We start from the raw sequence: 9,627 nt of genomic DNA, 5'->3' as shown, positions 1-9,627 counted from the left end.
TCTAAGGCCAGACTTTTATCATTCTGATCGCTTTGCTCAACTGTCTGGTAATCTCTTCTCTCTTGAGACTAGCCATCCATTCTCCCTTCACCTTGTGGCTTTATTGAAAGGTGAATCTGCTGCAAAATAACTGCCCATGGGAGTCCAAGAAAATCAACAAAAAGGCCAGAAACAGCTGGAAAAGATTAATGTTAAATTTCAGTGAAGAGGAAAAAAATATACACTAGGTGCAAAACACACAAATGACAGATTTATTCCAAAGCCCAAGTGCCAATCATGAGACTTAAAATCTTCAGCTTCTACTTCTATCAGAAATTTCACAGAGAAAAAGAAAAACCCTGTAATTTCCATATTTCTGCTACTGATCCTATATGAAAGTCAGTAGTAATTTGTGGTTAATAGTGGTTGGAAATGAGCTCACTGACTGGTTCTCCCAACAAGGCCTTGAAGATAGCATCTGTATAACCTAAATCCCACAATCCCCTACCTCAGTCCTCCAAATCACTTCACAATTGTCTGCAGAGTCACAACCTAAGTGTGTTTTGATGAATTTTGAACAGGAAATCATTATGTCCCTCTGACAGCTCATTGAATATTAGCAATTTTGGAAGATCTCTACACCAGACACAAAGGATGAGTTATAAAATATTTATGGGCCCAATTGTGGACCTAACAAGTGAGGCAGTTGGCAGATTGCCACAGCACTAATGCATCTGTGGTTTTCCATCCTTCTGCAAAACCTCATTCCGCCTTCTGTTACACTTTGATACCTAAATGTGCTCTCTAGAGATCTGCAAAACAGCTCATGACTTTATTACAACTGTGTATAAAACATAATTGGGCTTTGGTGAAGAATCCTGTTAAATACCCCTGCATACTAATCCTGGTTTTACTTCTTTGGCTTCCCCAAAGTACGAAGAAAAAGCACCACACAATTAAATTCTAAAGTGTTGGGATTGCGTTTATGCCCCCTGCCTCCCTTTCATATTCCACCCAAGGTTGTATTTTCCTACACTTTTACTCAATAGTAACCAAAAATAGGTATCATGGTGGAATGAAAAGAGCACAGAATTTGAAGTCAAGAAGATGTGGATTGAAATTTTGGCTTTGTCACTTAGTAACTGTGTGACCTGGGACAAGTGACTTCTGAGCAGCCATTTCTTTATCTGTAAAATGAGCAAGTAGTCTAGGTGGGGATTTTTGACCTCTCTTCCAGATCTAAATCTCTAATCCTACAGTCTAATGTGAATGGGCCAGAATGAGGCCCTCTGTTAAAGGTGGTACCCTACTCTGCATTGCATTGACTTCTGCATAATCCCAGTTAGGTTTGAGTACATAACAAGTCAAAGGGACTGGACAACAAGGCAGACCCGGGGGTGCATACAAGGGTGTACACACAAGGGTGTACATACAAGAACCAGGGCCATGGCAATAGCAAATCAGAGGGTTAGGGAGACAATCAGGAACGTGAGCCACATATGTACTAGAAGGAAGAGCAAAGTGAGTAGAAGGTTTGCACATTTTTCTATTGCCCATCATTGGATCATACAATTAAAATGTCATCTAAGATACATTAGATAGGAGTTGGTGGAAACATTAGATTTCCCATTTGGGTAAGGTAATATAAAATAGTTCTAGATTAAGATTTTGGTAGATGTGACAATAGCAAGGGAAAAAAAAACCCAGAAATTTATGTCCCTGAACCCCTCCTGGATCACTGCCTTGTCATGGTGGATGGCCTTGTGTAGTTCAATGAAACTGTGAGCTATGCTGCACAGGGTTACCTAGGACAGACATATAAGGAAAGCTGAGTGCCGTAGAATCTATGCTTTTGAATTTGTGGTGCTGGAGAAGACTTTTGAGAGTCCTTTGGACATCAAGGAGATCAAATTAGTCAATACTTAAAGAAATTAATTCAGGCTACTCAATGGAAGATCAAATACTGAACCTGAAACTTAAATACTTTAGCCACATAATGAGAAGGTGAGATTCGCTGGAAAAGGCCCTGATGTTGGGAATGATTGAAGGCAAAAGGAAAAGGGGATGGCAGAGGATGACATGGATAGATAATGTTGTGGAAGTAATGAACATGAGCTTGGGCAGACTTTGGGTGTTAGTGGAAGACAGAAGAGCCTGGCATGGTGTGACTCATGAAGAGTCTGACATGACTGAAGAGCAGCAGCAAAGGTCTCACACTATCCACACTTACTTAAACATGATAAATGAACATGGCAATTGAAACTTGAACAGATAATTGAAAACTTCATTAAACAACTACACCAAATTTGCATGCCTACAAGAGTAGGGATCATTTTCTGAATGTTGCTGCTCCTGGTTGCTAATGAAGCACAGACTCTGACTTCCATGTTGGCCAGTGTTTGTCAGTATTCCGTTAAAAAAAATGAAAAAAGAACTGAAATGCTGGAGAGTAACATTGTAAATTCAGTTTCTGGGCCCTTCAGGCAAAAATATCAGAAAGGCCCCCCTTCTGTTTAAAGAATCCCATCTATCCAGCTCTTGTTTTGCTTTTTTTTTTTTTGCATAGTAGAAATCCACGGCCACTATTATACTCTCAAATGCTAACTGCTATTAACATTTAAAACATATAACTCCATTTCACTTTCAGCAATATCTGCTTCTTCTTATAGAATAAATATGAAGAACCCAGTCCATGCTGTATAGAAGAATTAACAGAAAGTAGGAAAAGACTATTTGGAATTACATACAAAAATCAGTTATTGATGGAGTTTGGAGTCATCACACCTGCTGGTATTAAAAAAACAGGATAGTTATTATTTAGGAATGATTTTGCTCTATGTCTACTTTTGTTGGAGATGGGTGGAGGCCTATTGTTCCTGAATGGGTTTTCCTATCACTTCCTATTATTACCGTGTGTGGTATGTGTCCCTGGGTAGGTGGCATGACCAACATCTCAGATGCCTTTCTCTAACAGCTACTCAGGGGTCTTGTGATGCTCAAATGGATGTAAAGTGTAGTGCAACCTTCAAAGTTCTATATGCCTATTGGTTACTTCTATTATTGAGCCTATAATGTAGTCTGATAATGACTCCATTCCCAGGAGTATGCTGGTAAATGTTTGACAACTGGCAGGGGAACTACATATACTTTAAAAATTTAATCTGCATTATTAACGCTCTCTTAAGTCTAGACAATCAACAAGACAGTAAATCAAGATCTGACTTATAGTGCTTACATGCACTGGTTAGAGCTCATTCCAGCACACTTCTGCATCCACCTATGTATAACTCTCCTTGAAAAGATGGCCTCTAGCAGCAATGTTCTCTTGATTTAATGGAGAGAGATGAGAACATTTCTTCATGAAATACCTCATCTTTTTCTTTTTTTCTTTTCTTTTTTCTTTTTTTTTTTTGTCTGGGGCAATCAGCGTTAAGTGACTTGCCCAGGGTCACACAGCTAGTAAATGTCAAGTGCCTGAGGCCAGATTTGAACTCAGGTTCTTGTGACTCAAAGGCTGGAGCTCTATCCGCTGTGCCACTTAGCTGCCCCAATACTAGATCTTTTTCAATTTTGATAACCAGGCAAGAGATAGATTAGAAACCAATGATACTGACTGTCCCTCAGAATCATTTTTTAATTTTCCACTATTATAGCTTGAAATTCCAACTTCAATGAACATTTAAAAATGACTACAATTTACTTTCAGAATTACTTTTTTTTTTCCTTTTTGGTGAGGCAGTTAGGGTTAAGAGACTTGCCCAGAGTCACACAGCTAATAAGTGTCAAGTGTCTGAGGCTGGATTTGAACTCAGGTCCTCCTGACTCCAAGGCCAGAGCTCTATTCACTGCACCACGTAGCTGCCCCTACAATTTACTTTCAGCAGTAACCACTTCTTCTTACAGAATATATATTAATAACTGAAGGCAACAGAGGGAAAGATGGTATAAACTGTTCCAAATTAATGTGGTTATGGTGTGTCATTATGCTTTAATTAGAGTGAAAACTTCCTAGTAGGGTAGAATTATAAATTAGTTTGAACCACACACCATCTCACCACACCTTAAAGTTGTCAGCATCCCATGACTTCTGACTATCATAGACATAAAATTTTGGACACCGACATGCCCAAGAGAAGAGGGACAGGTGGTTGTTGTGAAGGATGTGGCTGTCGCTGACTTTGGGAAATATACTGATCATTGCTCTATCCTTCTAGTGTCTAAGACCTTAGGTAGTACTTGGAAAAGTCTGGAACACAAAACTCCAGGGACACACACAAGACAGGGAAACAAAAATATATACATGGTGTCCCAAAATTGCACAAAGACTTTTGGGACACCATATATAAAAGGAAGATACATAGAAGCAGATAATCCAGGGGGATATGGAAATAAAGAATGACTGTACCTCCTCCAGGAGAAAAGAGGGAAAGAGTGGTCCCTAGGGAGAGAAGAGTATTGCCACAGTAAGGAAAATAAGAAAGCTGAGCTGTTGGGGCAGCAAGCAACAATCCTGTGGATTGCAATAGTTACCTTTCCCAAGATTTGGGCTCCCCAGGAGCAGATAAAAGCAGAGAGGAGCTATTTTAAGAGCTGGCCTTTACTAGGTTGGGGGATTCTAATTCTGTTGCACAGCATTTGTTCTTGGAAGAAGGATGTAGTGGTGAACCATGAGACCTCTTTGTAGGAGAGCAGAGGTGTCAAACACATGGTGGGTGCATGTAGTCCACAGCACTCACAAATGAGGCTGAACCACATGAAAATGTAATTGGGAAATATTTAACAAAAATATAATAGAACATAAATAATGTTAATATGTGATTTGCCTGCAAAGCTCCTTATGTAGGATGGTCCCTTTTCTATTTGAGCTTGACACTGACATATTAGAGCAATGTAGATTTAAGATCTAACTGTAAGGGAGAACTTTCCGACATCACAAAAAAGACTGATCATATTTAACAAATAGAAAATGATTTGTTACTTATGTCAATTTAAGTCCGCAAGCATTTAATAAGCATCTAATATGTGCCTAGCATTGTGCTAACTAACCACTGGTGATACAAAGAAAAGCAAAAGACAGTCCCTGCTTCCATAATTCCTGAATCATCTGTTTTAGCACAGTTAGATTACTGACTTGTTAGAGGAAATAACAAAACTAGACTTAAGATTTTGGGATAAGAATTTATTATTTGGTAAAAATTGTTGGGAAAGCTGGAAAGCAGTATGGTAGAAACTGAGTGTAGACCAATGTCTTATAACATTTACCAAAATAAGGTCACAATGGACACATGACCTAGATATAAAGAGAGATATTATGAGAAAATTTGAAGAACATGGAACATAATATTTATCAGACTTATGGATAAGCAAATAATTTATGAATGAACAAAAGATAGAGACCAGAGTGAGGTATAAAATGGATAATTTTGATTACATGAAATTAAAAAGTGTTTGTACAAATAAAACCTAGATCAGCCTAGATCAGAGAGAAAGCAGAAAATTGGGGAAAAATTTATAGACAGTTTCTCAGATAAAGTTCTCATATCTTAAAGAACTTTGTCAAATCTATAAGAATATAAGTCATTCTCCAATTGACAAATGGTGGAATGATATGAACAGGCAGGTTTTAGATAAAGAAATAAAAACAATTTGTAGTCATGTAAAAAATTCTCCAAAACATTATTTATTAGAGAAATGCAAATTAAAACAACCTTGAGATACCATTTTACACCTTTCAGATTGGCTAAAATGATTGAAGAGGAAAGTGACAAATGTTGGAGGGGATGTAGAAAATTAGGATGCTAATTCATTGTGGGTGGAATTGTGAACTGATCTAACCATTTTGGAAAGCAATTTGGAATTATGTCCAAAATGTTATTAAACTGTCTATACCCCTAGATGCAGCAATACCACTATTAGGTCTGGTTCCAAAAATGATTAAGGAAAAAGGAAAGGAACCTATATGTTCTAAAATATTTATAGCAACTCTTTTTGTAGTGGCAAAGAACTGGAAATTGTGGGGATGCCCATAAATTGAGGAATGGCTGAACACATTGTGGTATATGATTGTGATGGAATACCACTCATAAGAAATGACGAGCTTGATCGTAGAAAGACATGGATAGACTTGTGCAAAATAATGAAGAGTGAAATGAACAGAACCAAGAGAATATTGTATACAGTTAACAGCAATATTATTTTAAGAACAACTTTGAGCTAATAAGCAATTTTGACTATTAGAAATGCCAAAACTAACTATAAAGAATATATGAAGGAAAATGCTATTTGCATCCAGAGAAAGAACTGATAAAGAGAAGTATATGCTTTTACATACATATCATATTTGTGTCTAATGGTAGCCATCTCTAGGCCAGGGTTGGGGTGAGATAGAAGGAAAATAAAGAAAACATTGAAATGTACATGATAACTTTATTATATATTTAAAAGGAATAGCAAGTTGTACATAATAGATGCAGCTTCATGTGCAATCATCTTTATTATACCATTATGGAAATGCTTGCTTTCTTCCATAAATTAAAAATAAAATAAATGAAAAAACCCAAGATGATCAAAAGAACCTAACAAGTAATCGAGCAAACCCTCAGCTTATTGGCCAAGTAGAGAGCTAAGGTAGGCAAGGGCAACAACACAAGTTGAGAATATAAACCTGTTTGTAAAATCTTATGGAGAGCAGCACTGCTTCATAAAACAGAGAGTGGCAGTGGAGGGTAAACTCAAGTTAGAGAAAGCTTGGTAGGAGACCCAAATAAACAAAGTCACTCCAAGGGCATTTAAATTTGAAATTAAAAGCCAAAAGATGGGGCAAACTTTTTTATAATTAAGGACATTTGAGTGCCACTGAACTTCGATAACATCTTACGTAGCCTCATGCTGACACCACAGCCTCAAAGGTGCCTCTAAAGAAGGTAGAAAGTGTGCTTAAGAGAAAAAATATGGGAAAGGTCTCTGGATTAGAATAAGTGTTTTGCATAGGAGATTAGTGCTGAAGATGGCACAATTTCAAGAGTACAGAGAGATCAATTAGGGAGGTATCTGATAGAAAGAAAATATCTTCTGTGGAGGGCATGGAAAAATAACAGAATTAGAGATCTTGAAAGTTGGAAGAGATCTTAGCAGCAATCCATCCCAACCCATGCACCAAAGGAATTCCCACTAACTGTAAAAATATGTTACTTATCTTTTTAATACCAATATTCTATCAGTGTTGTAATCATGTAACATAATAGTTTCTGAAGAATTAAAAATGAATGTTACTTAGAGGATGTTGGAGGGCACATCACATATGTGAGTATGTTACAACTTCTAACAAATAAGGAATTGTAAATAAGAACCAAAGTAAAAGATAATATAAATGTATAAACCCCACTCCCTCAAAAAAAAAAAAAAGAGGCTGATACAGTGGTAATGGCATTATGTTTGGAAATGGAAGACCTAGGTTCAAACTCTGTCTCTAACATTACCTATGTGATCTTGGGCAAATTATTTAACCTCCTTGAGACTCAGTGTCATCCTTTTTAAAATGAAGGATTTGGACTGGATGACTTCAGAGGTCCTTTCTAACTCTCAATTTAGGCTCCTGTGTTCTGCATTGGTATCCACAATGCCAGAAAAAAGTGTAGAAGGCCTCTAGCCTGTTGGATGGGCTCCTGTGATGAACTTATGGAAGAATGAGGACAAGCATCATACACATATGTTGGCATCAAGGGGTTACAATTTATATTACTATAGGAAATGTCTTCATCACTGAGATCACAATTCATTTAACTAGTGAATTTTAGGTGGGAAGTTGTTTAGGGCAAATATTGAGAGCTATGACCATATTGGTCATACTGCCCATTACTTGGCCTGACAAAACTTAATGAAAGAAGTTATGATTATATACCTTTGTTAGCATCAGAAGTCAGACTTTTGTTTTATATTCCTACATTGTTTATCTAAAGATTCTGGCAATGGCTTATTTTTGAGAGTTCACTTTAGCATGGTTTCCTGGAATTATCAGAAATGATCAATGTGGAAAGGACAATGATTAAACCACAATTGACTCCAGCATCACTACACTATTTTCAGGGCAGTTGTTTGTTTGTATATGAGTATAGGAATAGAATCCCCAGATATACATCAAACAAAGTACGTATAGAGAAAGTCATTAAGCATACACTTATATGAAAACTGATTAAGTAACAAAGCTTCTCAATTTTTTTCAGCTGAACATTTTAGCCTCCTAAGGGGAAGACTATATGGAATACGATGGAAATTGATGGGATTTTTTATTAGCACTGTTTAAAAATATGTCATTTATTATTTTGAATGAAATTTTTTATGAATAATTTTTATTGAAGATTCCAATCATCTTTGAACATAAAAGACAACATTGATGTACAGTGACTCTCAGTGAGGTTCTCCCTTGGCTTATCACAAAGGCACAGTCTCTTCTCTGATCTAAATCTTCCTTTTCTTATTTGCACATAATTTAAAAATCAGCCCAGCCTTCTAATTTATACAGCACATTCTTCTACTTGTGAGATTCCAATTTTGTTGTCAAATAGTGATGACTTTTACTGATTGTAGCATAAGTTTGCAGTGAGGCTTTGAAGCCAGAATTATGTCATAGGTTTTAGGATTTGTTCATATGCTGTATACATATAATGGACAGAGTGAAATATACTACATCAGTTCCTGAAAATTTGGGATATTTCCTTCTTCTCCAAAATTTCCCTTAGATATTATGATACCTTTTGCTAGCAGTTAAGGGGATGATGGGACTAGAGTATGTATGATAAATTCTGCTAGTGTGGTAAAGGAGAAAATAGCCTACTTGAATGTTAATGAGAAGTATATCTTTGAGTCAAGAGAGCCAAAAAGAGATATCAGTAGAACAACTAAAAAATAAAATGTCTTTTGTTGTTTTTTTAGTGCTTTTTTTTTTAGCTGTGTCTGATTCCTTGTGACCCTATTTGGGGTTTTCATATCAAAGATATTGGAATGGTTTTCCATCTTCTTCAGCAGCATTTTGCAGATGAGGAAATTAAGGCAAACAGAGTTAAACAACTTGCCCAGGGTCACACAGCTATAAGTATTTAAGGGCAGATTTCTCAGGAAGAGGAATCTTTCTGATCGTAGGCCCAGCACTCTATTCACTGTGCCGCATAACTTAAATACAAAACAAAATAAAGCCCACAGAGATTTACAAGTCTGAGAATAGTATCTGGTTTTCATAGCAATTTTTAAAACTTCTAAGAGAAGCTGGTAATGGGTACTGCCATGTCTACATAGATATATCATTTCCACACAATTTTAAGTTTTGAAATTTGAATCCAATTCTTGTGATGTTCATACTTTCATCTAAGATGTTACTTATTAGGGTCATGATTAGGAATGATCTTTGGGGGTTAACATCTTCCTGTTTGGTCACAAGACAGTGATGCTGATAAATTCAAGGACATACAAGCTAGTGTTATGATATTAGGGACCCAAATCTTTGAGTGTTTAAGATAAGTTATTGCAAAGACTCTATATTCTTTCTCCTTCCTTTCTCTGACTGGGCTTAAGTCAAGGAGAAAAGATTCATCATCTAGTTTGTGCTCAGGCCCTGCTTGGCTCACAGTTCATACAGAGAACTTATTTCTTGGA

The sequence above is a fragment of the Phascolarctos cinereus genome, unplaced genomic scaffold, assembly GCF_003287225.1.
Source record: "Phascolarctos cinereus isolate Bilbo 61053 unplaced genomic scaffold, phaCin_HiC Scaffold_2;HRSCAF=192, whole genome shotgun sequence".
Lineage (NCBI taxonomy): Eukaryota > Metazoa > Chordata > Mammalia > Diprotodontia > Phascolarctidae > Phascolarctos > Phascolarctos cinereus.
This window is presented reverse-complemented; position numbering follows the sequence as displayed.